Source organism: Chiloscyllium punctatum, chromosome 19 (assembly GCF_047496795.1).
Source record: "Chiloscyllium punctatum isolate Juve2018m chromosome 19, sChiPun1.3, whole genome shotgun sequence".
Classification (NCBI taxonomy): domain Eukaryota; kingdom Metazoa; phylum Chordata; class Chondrichthyes; order Orectolobiformes; family Hemiscylliidae; genus Chiloscyllium; species Chiloscyllium punctatum.
In genome coordinates, this window is record NC_092757.1 from 84,167,700 (window position 1) to 84,185,633 (window position 17,934).

General features: G+C 41.5%; 1 long non-coding RNA gene across 2 annotated transcripts in view; it reads right to left on the minus strand.

Moving 5' to 3' along the window:
- Window positions 1–5,368: 5,368 nt before the first annotated feature.
- Window positions 5,369–17,934, minus strand: part of LOC140491554 (uncharacterized) — a 53,260-nt gene continuing 40,694 nt past the window's right edge. For both annotated transcript variants that reach the window (XR_011963338.1, XR_011963337.1), the window contains exons 5-6: window positions 17,783–17,900; window positions 5,369–5,643 (exon numbers count right to left, since the gene is read on the minus strand). This is a non-coding gene — a long non-coding RNA (uncharacterized lncRNA). The remainder of the gene's footprint in view (window positions 5,644–17,782; window positions 17,901–17,934) is intronic.

Sequence of the window (17,934 nt, forward strand, 5' to 3'; positions counted from 1 at the left end):
ATAGTGAATATTTCCACTAGAGTATAGAAGGCTATTAGGCAATTCATCTGAGATTTCAAATTCTGAATGGCTTTAGAAGAAGTTTGGATAGAATGTTGCCTCTGGTTGGGATTGACTGGACAGATGTAAATAAAGTTAATACAACCGCAAAAAGGAAAAGATTGGGAAAATTTTCTTTTGCTAATATGGATGTAATATATTGCCTCAAAGGAAGAATAACTTATTTCTGTAGCACCATTTATGAATTCAGTACATCCAAAATATTTTAGAACCAGCTAACTACCTGTGGGCTGTAAACTATTCAAACCTATCAACCCTACCATTTGGAAGAACAAGGGTACCCGATGCATGCAAATACCACCACCCTTCAAGTTTCCCTCCAAGTCACACACATCCAAACATGGAATTATATCACTGTTTTCTCACTGACCCCAATTAAAATCTCTTCCTGTCAGCAATATGGTGCACCTACACTCCATGGACTGCAGTGGTTCAATAATGCAGTTTACCCCCACCTTCTTGGGCAAATGGATATAGGTAATAAAAGCTGACTGAGCCAGCGACAGCCACATTGTGTGCATGTGAAACAAAACAAACACTTGTAGGAATTAGGGCATCAACTTAGAGCAAGCTCCCACAAAGAGCAATGTCTTAATAATAAGATAAGAATCTCGCAACACCAGGTTATTGTCCAACAGGTTAATTTGGAAGTACTAGTTTTGAGAGTGCTGCTCCTTCATCAGCACTCTGAAAGCTAGTACTTCCAAATAAACCTGTTGGACCATAACCTGGTGTTGTGTGATTTTTAACTTTGTCCACCCCGTCTAACACCAGCACCTCCACAACATTAATAATATGGTATGCTTTTTGTGATGACTGAAGGATAAATATCATCCAGGTATAACTTACCTGTGTTTTGTTGGAATAGTGCCATGAGATCCTTTACTTATATCTGAAGCATAGACAGAGCCTTAAATGACAGCATCACCAAACATGTGATTTTTAAAAAAAATTAATTCGCCCATGGGAGATGCTGGCTGAAACAGTACTTATTGCCTATTCCTTAATTGGTCTTGAGAATGTGGTGGTGTCCCCCTGCAATAGGGTAAATAGGCAAGGTCTTTTCCCTGGGGTGGGAGAGTCCAAAACTAGAGGGTATAGGGTTAAAGTGAGAGGGAAAGATGTAAAAGGAACCTAAGGGGCACCTTTTTCGTGCAGAGATTGGTGTATTTATGAAAAGAGCTGCTAGAGGAAATGGTAGAAGCTGGTACGATTACAGCCTTTAAAAGACATCTGGATGGGTTTTTGAATAGGAAGGGTTGAGGGGGGTAAATGCTGCCAAATGGGACTAGATTTATATAGGCTGTCTAGTTGGCATGCACAAATTGGACCAAAGGGTCTGTTTCTGTGCTGTATATCTCTGACTCTATCCATGGCCATCACATGCTTTGGATAACATTTGTGATGTGCTTGGAGAACACTGCCTTTATAAAGAGGGAACAGTTAAAGCCTTGTGAATGCAGACATTTGGAGGAACAATGACATTCATTTTAGAAATGAAAACAGAAAATATTGGAAATACTGTGTCAGGGAACATCTGGAGAGAGAGTAAAAATAGAGTTTATACTTTGGATTTACTGAACAGCGCTGAGACGTTAACTCTGTTGCTCTGTCCACAGGTGCATGCCTGGCCTGCTAAATATTTCCAACAATTTCTGTTTTTGTTTTAAATTTTCAATATCTGCACTATGTTGCTTTGGCACTTGTTTTAGATTGTTGTCACAAAGAATTAGTACAGAAATGTTGGAGAAAATGTGTTTTGTTCTGTCCTATTGAAATATCTAGTGTGGAACTTTCTTTTCAAAATAAGATGCATTAGATTCAACAAGAAATTAATTAATTTTAAAGAAGGAAATGTTTATAGACTTCAACTGTGCATAATGCATTTTGAAATGATCAAAATCCTAGATTCCAAATAGAAATTCAGTGTTAGTTGAGGACAAGCTATCTTTGTTTCAATGAATGAGGAACTAATCAACCCCAATTGAAACTCCTGTAAGTTTATGCAGCAGATGCAGCTATGTTGAGTCAGACAGAACTGGGACATTATGTACATAACTAATCTGTGGGTGTGGACGTTTGCCCAGTGGGAATGAAATGACTGATCTAAATATAAGGGTAATTATAAGGATCAGATACCTTCCAGAAAACTAAGTCTTTCAAGCCTGTTGCTTCCAAATCTTTCCACAATATTGCTTGGTTTTATTTAAATTCATTTGTTGTGAATTTATTTTTAAAAAATTGACCAAGGGTTATTAATTCTCTTCTTTTAGCTCTCCAGTTTGCTGAGTTAAAGAAAAGTGTTCCCAAGAACCCACTGCCTGCAGGTGTGGCCATTTGCCCAGTGACAGTGAAATGACTAATATAAACGCAAGGGAAATTATAAGGATCAGATAGCTATAAGTTTTTCAAGCAACTTGTTGGATTGCTTCTAATGTTTTGCATAATAATGTTTGATTTAGGTTTTGTTGTGAATCTGAAAGAGATTGATTGAGGGTTAGTAATTCTATATGACTTAACTTGACCATTTGCTGTTGCCAATATATAAGAGGGACATACACTTAAATTCAGTGTGGAAACATAGTTTAAACATTTTTCAAAGGCTGCGAGTGTTGCTGGCAAGTCCAACATTTATCATCCATCTCTAACTTCTCTTGAGAAGGCGGTACTGAGCTGTCAAGTAAAAAAAATCCATTATAGTATTGAAAATTGCAGGTTACATTCTCTTGTCTATGTTGAATTGACTAATGTAGATGCTCCATCTCTGCAGGGTAAAGTCAATCAGGATATATTGGGCTTGGTTGCAATGTCCCTTCCTCACCAGAGAAAATGGCCACTTTGGGAACACACAAGAGGACAAAGGTAGACTGGATAGAGAAAAAGGCGTTTGGTACGCTTGCCTTTATTGGTAAGTGCATTGAGTATCAGAATTAGGAGGTCATTTGCAGCTATACGAGGCATTGGTTAGGCTTCTTTTGGAATACTGCATTTGATTCTGGTCTGAAGACAAAATGCTGGGAATCACAGCAGGTTTGATGAAAAGTCATCTATACTCGAAACGTTAGCTTGCTCTCTCCATGGATGCTGCTTGACTGTTGTGATTCCCAGCATTTTTATTTTTCAGAACAGATTAAAGCATCCGCAGTAATTTGCTCCTTCAATTCTGGTCTCCTTGGTATTGGAAAAATGTGAAACGTGAAAGGGTTCAGAAAGATATACAGGGATGTTGCCAGGGTTGGATGGTTTGAGCTATAGGGAGAGGCTGAATAGGCTATGGCTATTTTCTCTGGAGTGAGTGGTGACCAGGGTGAATAGTCAGTCTTTTCCCCAGGGTAGCAGAGTCCAAAACTAGAGGGCATAGGCCTAAGGTATGACAGGAAAGATTTAAAAGGGACCTAAGGGGCACCTTTTTCACGCAGAGGGTGGTGCGTGTATGGAATGAGCTGCCAGAGGAAGTGGTGGAGACATATGGATGGGTACATGAATAGGAAGAGTTTAGATGAAAATGGGCCAACTGTTGGCAAATGGGAGTAGATTAATTTAGACTATCTGGTTGGCATGGACGAGTTGAACTGAAAGGTGAATTTCCATTCTGTATACCTCTGACTCTCTGACTTTAAGGTCGTGGAAGAGAAGGGGAGAAAAGAGGAAAAATTGGGCCAGAATAGAGCATAAATTGCAGATGATGCATATAATAGTGGCAAGTTGGTCCTGTAGTCATGTGATTGGGATATAGTTAATCTTGAACTGATTTTATGACTTGTTGATGTAGGTTTAACTTAGCAGCATGTCCTTAAACTCTGTTGATCAGCTGCTGTTCTCAAATACAACAGACAGAAAACCATACAATACCAAGGCAGATTTTATCTTAGTTTGTATAGCCTTGTCTGGAGTACACATTACCTCAAGGTGTTAAAAAAACAAAGAAATCCTAGAACAGTAATAGACTGAAGGTTCTTTCTTCCCTGGTACAAACCCACAGTGATCAGACTCATGGGGCTTAATGACTGTACTCTTGTTCATAAGTGCCTATTCTTTGAGTCAGGCCAAACAAGCCACTCCCAATTTTAGTAAAAAGGAGAAGTTCAACACATTGTGGGCGACTGTAGTCTGGAAATTAAAGTAGCAAGTTTATGCTCTTGTTTCAAAACTTTTTATTCAGACAAACTGGTTTAAACTGGCTTAACTTGCCCTTAAGTGATTTACATTATGTCACAAGCTGCCCTCCTCCCTATTAGTGACTGAAGGCATCAATTTCTAGTGTGCGGAAAATGCACCTGTCCTGAGCTTCAACTACTGAGCCTGGTTAGGAAACAACACAAGTTAATACTTTCCGTCTGTAGCCCTTTCAAGCAAAGGTTGAGTGCTGTGACAGCATGTCTGGTGGTCGCTGACCAAAATGCCATTACAATGTGTTGACAAACTATTTGACAAGAAGGGGACTCATACTGGTGTGATTTACCTGCATGTGAGGGACAGAAATGAGCCCAGCTGTGATGACTCCTGCAAATTAGAAGCCCAATGATACACATGAAAGTGGCCACTTCAGTTTGGGTCCAAAAGAATTTGTATCCCAACGTGGAGAGTAAAGGAGAGGAAAAGATTGAAAATGAACCACTAATCTAAAAGAAAGAAAGTTTACATGAGCAAAACCAACATAGTGTACAAAATCCCATACAAGGACTGCACAAAACACTACATACCACAAACAGGAAGACAGCTAACGATCCGTATCCATGAACACCAACTGGCCACGAAACGACACGACCAGCTATCCTTAGTAGCCACACACGCGGATGACAAGCAACCATGAGTTCGACTGGGACAACACTACTACTATAGGACAAGCCAAACAGAGAACAGCCAGGGAATTCCTAGAGGCATGGCACTCATCCACAGACTCTATCAACAAACACATTGATCTGGACCCAGTATATCGGCCACTGCAGCGGACAGCTGGAACTGACAACTGGAAGCGGCAGAGACAAACCACGTTAAATGCCGGAGGAAACATCTCAGAAGCGCTTCACAGGAGGCTCCCAAGCACTGAGGATGTCACCTAGACAGGGGATGAAATGTCTGCAACACAAATTCCCAGCTCGGCGAACAGAACCACAACAACGAGCACCCGAGCTACAAATCTTCTCACAAACTTTAAAAGAAAGTGTAGCATGCATTTCTTCTGAGGAGCTTTGAAAGTTGAAGGAATTGTACAAATACATCCACCACAATAGGGACCTCTTTTAACATCTTGTTTGAGAAATGGCACCTTCAACAATGCAACAGTTTATTTATTTATTGTCACGTGTATTGTGTTACAAAATACAGTGGAAAGTGTTGTATGGTGTCACTACTCTCCAGTGCCATCTTAAAACATAGAAAAATAAACCAAAATATTGAATATAAAAACAGAAAAATGAAGAAATAAAGAAGGTGTCCAGCTTTATGCTCCTCCTTGTTCAGTGCTCTGCCATGGGCCTGATAGCCAGGCATGAGCCCCTTTTGCCACGCTGCTGCCACCTGAATGAAAGTCGCCATTCTTCCGTGCCATCTCGCCTCACCGACACCATCTTGATTACAAAACTGGAGTTAAAAGCAGAAATAAATGAACAAACCCAAAAGGAATGAGAAACATCCAGCCAGCTATTACAGTCTTATTTAAGTTTTGTCTCCATGCAGGCATCCAGGCCAAGCCACAGCCTGGAGTGTGAGAAGGAGCTGAGTGCTTGCTACCACTGATGCTTCCACCTCTGATGTCCTCCTGCTGCTGCTGCTGCCTCTGAGTCTATAACTACTCCTCATCACTGCATTAAAGCATTAGTTCAGATTATCTGCGAGGGAATAAGCCTCAAAGCCACACTTTTCTTTGTGGTTAGCTTGTGACTCAGCCAGTAGCCCCTTTGCTTCTTAGTTCAAGTCCCATGTTAGTCTATGCAAACGATTCCATGAAAGTACTTCGAAGAAATGCAGGGGAATTTTTGATTCTCCTGACTAATGTTTATCCCACAATCACCATTACAAAAACAGGTTCACATTGCTTTTTGCATGTAAATTTTAAAAATAATTAATGGGAAGACAGCATCATTGGCTGGGCATGCACTTACTGCCCACGGTTAGTTGGTGGCAATTAGCTGCTTTCTTGAATCGCGGCCATCTATTTCATATCTAATCACAACTGTGATTATGATAGTGCTAGAATTGGCTTTTGTCACCTGGCCAAATGTCCTGTTCCACTCCTTTTCCAGGAAAGGGCTCCTGGGTCACTATTGGATGAGATCAACATTTGACTTGGTTATGAAACTCATTCTCCATGGTTTGGTGCCCAACACTAGAGATGTTTCACAGTTCACTCAGGGAGTAGCTATGGCAAGATAGACTTTTACATTTGTTGTACTCTGCAGCAATGGATAATGCTGGTCAAAGCTCCAATAGATTCTTTCCACCACATGGCTGACTAGGCATCTCTCCCCTCTTTCTGGCTGTTACTAGCATGTATTGGATAGATTTGCAACTTGACACTGGACAAATCTGGCTGCTTTCTGAACACAAGAGAAAGTGACGGCTGCAGATGCTGGAGCAATCAGTCGAAAAGTGTGGCACTGGAAAAGCACAGCAGGTCAGGCAGCATCTGAGGAGCAGGAGAGTCGACATTTCGGGCATAAACCCTTCAACAGAAATGTGGTGGGGGAAGAAGGCTGAGAGGTAAATAAGAGTGTGGTGGGAAGGTAGCTGGGAAGGCAATAGTTAGATGCAGATAGATGATCGTGATAGGGGGGAGGGGAGGGTGTTATGGATGGGTTGGAACAAAGATGGACAGGAGGATAGTTCAAGAGGGCAGTGCCTAGTTGGTTGACTCGATACAATGTATGAAACGAACCTAGATTGTTGTTAAGTCTCTAATCACTTATAGTGGGTTGCAGGTTTTGAATCATTAATATGTAAATCCCAAAACTTCTTTCAAGTCAAATTCCCAAGATAGCTTAAGGTTTTATAAGCTCAGACAATGCATTTCAATGAATACATTGATTCAGTGCATGACACTTTGATCTCTTACAATAAATTGTGTCCTATGATCCTGCCCCACGAGCTACCTGACGAAGGAACAGCGCTCCGAAAGCTTGTACTTCCAAATAAACGTATTGGACTGTAACCTGGTTTTTAACTTTTTCCACCCCAGTCCAACACTGGCTCCTCCACATCTGAGCAATGAAGGCAAATGTGCTAAACACTTTCTTAACCACCTTGTCTACCTGTCATGCAAATTTCAAACCATTATTTACCCCCAGGATCTCTTGGTTCTATAACACTCCCCAGGGACCTACCATTAATTGTATAAGTCCTTCCCTTGTTTGTTTTACCAAAATACAGTACCTCGCAGAATCCGAGAACCTCTGCAATGTGGAATCAGGCCATTAAGCCCACCCAGATCCAAACCGCTACCTTATCCCTGTAACCCTGCATTTCCCATGGCTGACCCATTTAGCCTGTGCATTCATGGACACTATAGGCAGATTAGCATGGCCATTCCACCTAACCTGCACATCTTTGGACTGTGGGAGGGAACAGAAGCACCCAGAGCAAACCCACACACTGAGGAGAATGTCATCTAAAAATCTAGGTTTAAGTAGTTAGAAAGAAAGCCATACCAGGATTAGTGGTGCTGGAAGAGCACAGCAGTTCAGGCAGCATCCAACGAGCAGCGAAATCGACATTTCGGGCAAAAGCCCTTCATCAGGAACTGCCTGAACTGCTGTGCTCTTCCAGCACCACTAATCCAGTATTTGCTTTCCAGCATCTGCAGTCATTGTTTTTACCTCATTGATTTTAACCCGACTGCGAATCCTCTTGCAAGGATGCCTGCCTTGAAGAAGATTTCCTCCTCTCTCTACAAGGATCTCAGGGAGTCCGTCTCCCACTGCAACTCCCAGGTCATTTCCTCTGCTCTGAAGCTCTTCAACCATGTCGTGAAACAATTCCTGATGAAGGGCTTTTGCCCGAAACGTCGATTTCGCTGCTCGTTGGATGCTGCCTGAACTGCTGTGCTCTTCCAGCACCACTAATCCAGTATTTGCTTTCCAGCATCTGGAGTCATTGTTTTTGCCTCACCAGAAAGAAAGCCGTGACTGTTTAAAGCTTGAAACTGAAATTTAAAAATCATTGTGGAAGTTTTTAAAAATTAATTTACGGTTGTCCCCATCCATTCTTAATTATCCCTGAGAAGATGGTGGTGAGCGCTTTCTTGAACTTCTGCAATCCTTTGGGTGTAAATGCCCACTGTATTTTAGGAGAGCTTTGACCCAGGGAATGGTTATGTGTTTCCAAGTCAGATGGTCTGTGACTTGGATGGGAACTTGCAGGTAGTAATATGCCCGTTCTTCCACTACCCTTATCTTTCCAGACACTAGAGGTTACAGATTTGTCAGAGAAACCTTGGTGTGTCATTGCTTTGTGTTTTTAGATGGGACACACTGCGTTGGTAGTGAAAGAAGTGATTGTTGGTCTTAACTGGAGTGTCAATCTAGCAGGGTGCTTAAGCATCATTGGAGCTACACCCTTCCAGGCAAGTGAAGAGAATTACATCACACTCCTGATTTATAGATGGTGGGTAGCATTGGGGAGAGAGGAGATGCGTTATTCGGTGCAGAATTCAAAGCCTCAGACCTGCTGTTTTTGGCACAATATTTATATTGCTGGTCAAATTAAATTTCTGATCAATGGTCACCTTCAGAATGTTGACAGTAGGGAGTTTAGCAATAGTAATGCTTTTAAAATCCAGAAGTAATGGTTAGGGTCTCTTTTGTTTAAGGTAAGATGCCCCACTGCCACCTTCTGAAGGTAATTAAGGAACAGGCGATAAATGCCAACTCTGTCAGGGAAGCTCACCTTCCAAGTATTTTGCTGGAAATATTCAACAGGTCTGGCAGTATCTGTGGACAGAGGAGCAGAGTTAGCTTTTCAGTTCAGTCTTTCTCAGAACAGAAGAAACGTTTGAAGAAAAGTTAACTGAAAAGTTAACTCTTCTTCAAACACTTCTTCTGTTCTGAGAAAAACTCATACTCAAGTCAAAACGCTAAATCTGCTTCTCCCTCCACAGACCCCTGCCAGACCTGTTGAGTATTTACTTAAAGTTACTCAGAGGATATGGGCATCATAAACTGGGCCAACATTTATTTCCCATCTCTAATTGTCCTTAGCTGCCTTTTTGCATTGTTGCGGTTCATTTGGTGTCGGGATACTCACGATGCCATGAGGGAGGAGTTCAGGCTTTGGCCCAGCAATTTCTAATACTTTATGTTTCTGTTTCAGATTTCCAGTATTTGCCACCATGTTTTGCCTTTATTATGTAAAGATTGTAACTTGAGTTATTTCAGAGGCAATTTTAGGAGATCCAGTTCATCAAGGATAAATGACCTTTGATCTTGACATCAAGTTCCATCCTGTCAGTTTGAGAACATGAACACAGTTTAGAAACAAAAGCTGGAAATTAAGAACTATAATTAGCAAAGGTCACCAGAAAGCTGCGAGGCTGTTGTAAGAACTCATTTGGTCAACTAGGTCCTAATTATCCAAGCTAATCTATGTGATACCCCCTATGCTAAATCAGCAAAGGTGACTTTTGAGGTGACCATGCAAGCCACTGAAATAAAAACAAAGTACTGCAGAAACCTGGCAGGACTGGCAGCATCTCTGGAAGAGAAACACAGTTTGTGTTTCAAGTCCGATATGACTGTTCTTCACAACTGAATGGGGCTGAAAATGATGATTTTAATGCTGTTGTCAGTGGGGGAGGGGAAACATGTACTTTGCTCTGATCGCTGAAACAAAGACAGTGATAATGGTGCTAAAGGAGAGACAGAGATGCAAAATACGCCTAAATGTTGGGTTTGCAAAGGATAAAACAGATCCGTTCTGCTGAGTGCAAAGCCAAAAAAAACTAAGAAAACATGACTGGTGGAAGGTGGGGCTTGTACTCCATGAATTTACAGAGGTCATCCTCTGAAAGTGTGGAACTCAATATTGAGTCAGAGGAGGCTGTAAAATGTTTAAGCAGGGGTTGTTCCTTTAGCTTCCATTGAGCTTCATTGGAACACTGTCGCAGCAACAATCCCTCGACAATTCACAGCCATTCCAATGTTTCATGCACAGCAACTGGCATCAGCATATCAAATGCGGCATTGACTTCTGGTCCTTGAAAGCCCTGAATCTTGGAGATCCTTGCAGCCGGAAGGAAAATTATAAGGAATGCTGTGTAGCAGGCGAAGAATGGAAGTATTAGCATGGCTCTTTGTTGAAATGATAACAAACTGGGTCAGTGTCATTCCTATGGATAGAGCAGAGATGTTCTGCAAAGCAGTCACACAGTGTCTTCTTGCTCTCACCAATATGATGGAGACAGCATTGAAAGCAGTGAACACAGAGTAGATTGGATTGATATAAGTATAAGTAAAATGCTGTTTCACTCGGAAGATGTTCCACACTGATGGAACAAAAGCCTTTTTTAATGGGACTTTGATCAGATGGGCCAATAGGCCAAGGAGTGGCAGATGGAGTTTAATTTAGGTAAACATGAAGTACTGCATGTTGGTAAGGCCAACCAGAGCAGGGCTTATATAGTTAATGGTAGGCCCTAGGGAGAGTTGACAAAGACCTAGGGTTGCAAGTGCATAGCATCTTGACAGTGGCATCGCAGGTAGACATGGTGGTGAAGAAAGTTTTTGGTATTCTTGCCCTCGTTGGTCAATACATTGAGCGTAGGAGTTGAGATGTCATGTTGCAGCTAAACAGGACATTAGTATGGCCAGTTTTAGAGTACAGCATACAATTCTGGTTGCCCTTCTAAGAGAAAGATGTTGTTAAACTTGAGATGGTGCAGAAAAGATTTACAAGGATGTTGCCAGGATTGGAGGGTTTGAGATATAGGGAGAGGCTGGGGCTTTATTCCCTGGAGCATTGGAGACTGAGGGGTGACCTTATAGAGGTTTGTAAAATCATGAGGAGCATGGATAGGGTGAATAGCCAAGGTCTTTTTCCAAGGTTGGGGGAGTCCAGAATTAGAGGGGATAGTTTTAAGGTGAGAGGAAAAGAATTAAAATGGGACCTCAGGTGAGGAAGTTAGAAAACCACAAAATTCCATGTTTTACTTCTCTTTCAGGTATACTGGGTACTCAAATGTTAAACATTCCAGGACCAAAGTGGCTCATTGCAGTATCAAATGCACATCTGTCTTCTTACAGAATAGACAGAACATCTCAGTAGGGAGGAGGCTGACTGAATCTTAGAGAAGGAATCCATTGGAGCCAAACATGTGGATTCCTCTGTAACCTCAGGCAAAGATTTTTGTCCTCCCCAGACAAGACTGATAGCCTTAGCCACAACCCTGTTAAACTACATCCTCCTCCTCCAATTATCTTACTTCACCTCCGTATTAACATAGGTATGTGAATTCCCCATTGAGAACAGGTAAAACGATTCTGTTTTAATCTCTTCCCATCAACACATGATCATGAAGAATACGATAACCAATCCCTGTAATCCATTCACTCATTATCACAGGACGTCGACATTCACTGGGCCTTGTAAACTTATAATTGCCCATCTTAAACCATGTAATGACAATCAACCATGTGACTTATAGACCTTTTTTATTATTCCTGTAAAAAGTACCGCCTTTGTGTGTAGAGCAGAGATTTATGGAGAAGGGTCACCACAAGTAGACGCACGACTATTTTTGGGGACGTGGAGAATCTCTCGCCGGCTGTCCAATAATAAAACATCTACTGTTGCACTGAAACTTTTGTCACCTGAATTTGTGGAACAAAATATACTTCAACAAAGGGGCGACATTTTCATGCAGAGGGTGGTACATGCATGGAATGAGCTGCCAAAGGAAGTGGTGGATGTGGGTACAATCACAACATTTAAAAGGCATCTGGATGGGTATATGAATAGAAAGGGTTTAGAGGGATATGGGCCAAATGCTGGGTCAGATTGGGATGTCTGGTTGGCACAGCTAAGTTGAACTGAAGGGTCTATTTCTATGCTACATGACTCTGTGTTTCTACGAGTCTGTTGATCAAGTCATATACACTCTGATAAGGAACTCTCATGTGTGTCCTGTCTATAGTATCCTGTACCTGGGGATTGCCAGCTCTATTGGCAAAGCTTCCTGTCCGGTCTGTAGCATGGAGAAATGAGATAAAATGTTGTGATCTGGCACAAACTGCATCAGGAACAACCTTTGATGAGTTTCTGGGTTGAGGGTTGTAAGGTCCCACACGGGTCCCCAGTGGATCCTTGGAAGCAGCCAGTTACAAAGAGGTTTTGCGGAGCTGTCACCTTAACAACCACTGCAATGGGATGGCCACCCACTCCTCCATGTGGAAGGTTCCACATCAGCAACTGGCATAGCTCAGTGACGGTGTCCTGGGGGATTACACTGTGCCTCGTTCATCTGGAGGAAAAGGCATCATGGATGACAAACTCTGGGTCTCCTGCACATCCTGAGGGGGGCCTCCAGCTGTGAACTCTTCCTGTGGAGATGGTTCAGCAGCCACTGCAGGTTTCTGCTGCTTCTGGACTTGCTGTTGTATCTGATCCTCCTCTATTTCTCCAAGAGCTTGTTGGAGTGACAGTAATTCCTGCTGCGTCTGGATCCAATGGTCATGCTTCCAATAAACCATCTGGGAATTAAAGAGAAATACCATGTCCATAGAAATGCGAACAGTCAGCAATGAGACCTCCATCAAGGAGGGTCATGGAATATCTTTACATGGAACTTTCACACAGGGATATCATTCTGAAGAATGCAGCAGAAGTCATATTGCACAAAAACAGAAGGAGATTTTAACTGCTGTATGATTACCGATATCCTGTCCTTTCCATTCGAATTCTAGCAATGCAAATGTGTAACTAATATGCATGAAAACCGATTCAGTGAATGATTTGGATGATCATGGAGAAATTGTATCACATTTACCAGCAACGCAGATCCCACTGAATTCTTTGTCAGCATCCTATCTTTTAAAGATTATATCAAATCAGTTTAATTTAAATTACATAGCCTAATTATTTCCGTTGTTATCTTCATCCTCTTGTGATTCACAGGACATTGTGCAAACTCTGCTGAGTGTATCTCTATTATGCAATCTGAGATCTGGCTAGAAACAATGGCAATGACAACAATTTGAACTGATATAAAATGAATCATCAAATGATTACAGCATTTAGAGCATCATATCCATGTCAACTCTGCCAGTGCAATTTAGCTTGTTCAATTCCCTGACTCTTTCCCCCTAGCTCTGCAATCATGTTTTTCTTTAGATGCTCATCCAGTTCCCTGTTTGAAGGTCATGATCAAAGCCTCTTCTCGGGGAATGCATTTCATTTTTTAGGTATTCATGATGTAAAACAACATTTTTCCTCATGTCACTTTTGGTACTTTAATGTGTTCTCAGCCATTCTGACATATGCTCTCAGCCACTCTCGCTGTGCGGACAGTTGCTCCCTATTTACTCTGTCCACACCCCTCAGAATGTTTAACATCTCCATCAAATCTCCACTCAACCTTCTCTTCTCCAAGGATATCAGCAAAGCTCTTCGAATCTGCCCAGGCAACCAAAGTCCCTCAGTTTTCATTCTCGTAAACACTTAACCTCTTTAAAGACTATAAATCTCTCAAAGTGCAGAGGCCACAATAGGGCACAACACTTCAGTGCAAGTCAAACTAATGTTTTCTAAACTTTCGGTATACCTTCCTTGCTTTTGTTGTCTATAATGTCTCCATTTGCAAAACTCAGGATCCTGTATCACTTAGAATAGTTGTGGTCATGGTTTCACAGAGGAAGAATATATATTTTTAAACAGACACCGAACCAAAGGAGAAAATACTATGAGGGGAAGGAAGACCAAAAGCTTGTTCAAAGAAATAACAAGAGATTCACAATTATTGTCGTAATTTCAGCTGCTTGAATGTTGCTCTTGTGCCATGCACAAACCATTTGTCCTCTTGGCACAAAGACTGCAAGGTTTCTCAATGCTCTTGTCAAGATTAACAGCTCCAGAAGAATCATGTTTTACTGGGTCTTTCCAGTTGCAGACTCTTTGAATCCTTCAAGTTTATCTGTGGTATCATATCCACTAATCCATTCATTAATGCCCCTTTGATGCCCAGATTATCATAAAGTACCTGGGAGTGGTCTGCTCATTTGGACTAAAGCCTTGCTTGACTTCCACCATTGGAGGGGGAAGCAGCGAAAGAGTAACAAACAAAGCAACAACAAGAGTAAATGCACAGCAGTGTCATAACAGAATCAGAGATTAGAAAGAAGTCTTGCAGCCTACTCTGTTTTTTTTGCCTAATAGAAATTTCCACTGAACAACTGAGCCAGTACAGAATCCCTCATTAACCCTACAAAAGGTGAGGGTTCTCCAATGGCTTTGTAGACAAGAGCAGAAGTGTCCAGTGTAGTCCTGAATTTTACAGACTGAGGTTCAATTCTCAAGCTTTGCTGGTTTTAGTAAATCAGGAAGGACCAACTAGCTTGGTTAGGAACATAGAACAGCTTTCCAATGTTAATACCAGGGTTAAAAGGATTAACACATGAGGAAAGATGTGTAGATTAAACTTGCTTGTATTTCCCAGAGTTTAGAGATTAAGAGTTAATTTCATTGAGGAGTTTAAACTAATGAAAGAATCCATCAAACAGAAATTATTTCCCCTGGGCGGAGAACCCCAGAACAATAGAGCATAATATAAATAATTCAGGACTGACAGCAAGAAACATTTCCTTGAACAGGACAGTGGAAATTTGGAACTCTCTCTCATTTGAAAAACTTTGAGTTTGAGGTAGTGGGGAAGGAGATCACTTAGATTTTTTTAAAGACCATTTTCACTCAATCAAGTTGGATTATAAACTGGAGTGTACAAGCTTCCAGTTTTAAGACACTGGGTTCATTATAGGGGGTTTCCGATTTACCAACATCCATCATATGAATGCTTGCACTTATGAACACAATCTCATACAGGGGAGTAATTTTAATGATCTGACATATGACATTTCCTGTCCATACAGATGGTTCCTTTATATTGTCCTGCGTCATTTTCTAACTTGCGTACAAATTGACTTTTCTTTAATTCATTCACAGAATGAAGGTGTCACTGGCTAGGACAGCATTTATTGTCCATCCCAGATTGCCAAGAGAGGGCAGTTAAGTCATCCATAATGCTCACAGATAGACCAGACTAGGCAAGATGGCAGTTTCCTTCCCTAAAGGGGTTTTTGCTGACAATCAGTAATGGATTCATGGTCATCAATAGACTCTTAATTTCAGAGATTTATTAAATTGAATTCGAATTCCACCACATGCCATGGTGGGATTTGAACCCAGGTCCCCAGAACCCTGGCTTAACAGCCCAGTGACAATACCAGTAGGCCATTGCCTCCCCCTTACCTGTGAACAGACTCCAGAAAAGAGCCTATTTGCAGCTCAGGGGCTGCCTATATATGAGGTAACCTAACACATTTGAGCAAAAGGTTCCAATCAATAGTTAGTAATAATTATTTACTTTAATGAATAAGTGGCATTGAAATGCTTAGGGTTCAGCAACGTAGTCTGATTTTCTTCAGATCTGCCGGTGTGCACTTCCCAGACTCATGTTGAATTGAATTTATTGTCATGTGTACCGAGGCACAGTGCAAAGCTTTGTCTTGTGAGCAATACAGGCAGAGTTAAGTCGTATAGATAAGTAAATAATAGGCAAACAATGGCAAAAACAAAAACACAGGTACAGGCGAATATTAAGGGTTTGAGAGTCTATTCAGTATTCTAACAATAGTAGGGTAAAAACTGTTACGAAACACTGGTGCGTGTGTTCAGGCTTCTATACCTTCTCCCCGATGGTAGAGGTTGTAGGATCTTTGAGAATACTGGCGGCCTTTCTTGACAGTGGGTCTGGTAGGTGGATTCTATGGATGAGAGGTTGGCCTTTATGATTGTCCGGGCCGAGTTCACCACTCTCTGTAACCGTGTCCGATCTTGAATGATATAGTTGCCATACCAGGTAGTGATACATCCAGACAGAATGTTCTCGATGGCGCATCTATAAACGTTGGCAAGGGTATTTGCCATCATACCAAATTTCCTCAGCTGCCTGAGCAAGAAGAGATGTTGTTCGGCCTTTGTAACCAGTGCATCCACATGAAGAGTCCAAGAAAGCTTGTTGTGGATGACCACTCCCAGGAGCTTGAAACTCTCCACTCATTCTGTCTCTGTGCTGTTAATGTGTAGGGGGGCATGAGTAACATCCCACTGAAAGTCAATAATTAGTTCCTTGGTTTTGCTGGCATTGGGAACAATATCATAGAATGACCAATCATGCTGGAGACTGACCTGGATTTAAGTGAAATTACAGCTAAAAATATAAAACTGAGTTGGCAATCATGAATATTTGTCACTTGAAACAGCTAATGCCTCTTTTGGATGCTGACTGGTACTCTGTGAACTCCCAGAACAGCTGTGCAGCAGTTCCTCAAGGCAGGGTCTTAGGCACAACCACATTCAACTGCTTCATCAATGACCTTCCCTCCATCATAAAGGCAAAAGAAGAGATGTTCTCTGATGACTATATAATGTTCAACATTTTTTGGCACTGCTCGGACTCTGTTTAGGAGTCAATTGCTTTTGTATCAGACTAGAGTCACATTTATGCCAAACTAGGGAGGTAATGTCTTTTCTTACCTAATGGACATTAATGAATTAAGTGGGTTTTGAATGGTAATCCCACAAGTTCATCAACACCTGCACGAACTTTGGAAATTTTTATCAGATCTTCAATTAAACGTATTGCTCAATGATGCCTGGTGTGATAAACTCAGGTTTAGTTTTACTTAGTTTTACTGAGACATACTACTATGAAGGCCACCTTGGGTTCTCACACCAAACACCTGACAGTTAATCCAAAGCTGTATTCCAGCACAACTCAGTTTGGCAGGGAACCAGTGTTTTATATGTGCATGGTCAACAGTCTAATGAACTAAGTTGAACAAAAGAAATAGGTTAAGTTATATTGTCCAAAAAGAGCACGATTTTGTAAGATCATTTGCAACAAATGAAGGACACAAGTAGAGCAATGTATTCACAACAAACACAACAGTATGGAAGATATAACAAGTATACATTATTACCATCAAGTGCTTAAAGGTCAGCTACTGTACGATTAGTTCAAATGTACAGGATGGATTGTCTGAACCACATTGGTGTGCTACAACAGACATTGGAAACACAAAAGCATAAGAAAAATGTGGAGGGACCATAAGATGTGGGAGCAGAAGTAAACCATTCTGCCCAACGAGTTTGCATCACTCTCCAATGAAATCATGGCTGATCCTGTAATCCTCAACTCCACTTTCTTCTCTTTTCCCATAACTCTTGCCTACATGTTAAAAATCTATCTCGCTCAGCTGTGAATGCACTGAAACTCCCAGCCTCTACCACCCTCTTCAATAAAGAGTTTCACAGGTTAACTACTCTCTGACTGAAGACATTCCTCCACATCACTGTCTTAAATGTGCGACCCCTTATTCTGAAATTATGCCCTCTGATCTGAGACTCTCACAAGAAAAAACAACCTTTCCGTATCTATCCTATCAATTCACTTGAGGATTTGTATGTTTCAATAAGGTGGCCTGTCATTTCTCTATATTCCAACAAGTAAATGTCCTACCTATTCATCCTCTTCTCAGACGACAGACCCTCCACACCTGGGATCAGCCGTGTGTACCTTCTCTTGACTGCCTGCAAAGCCAGTCCATTTCATTCCTGCTGTGGCTGAAACCGACTACCTGCAAGGATGGTGCAGATAAAAGCGATCAATGA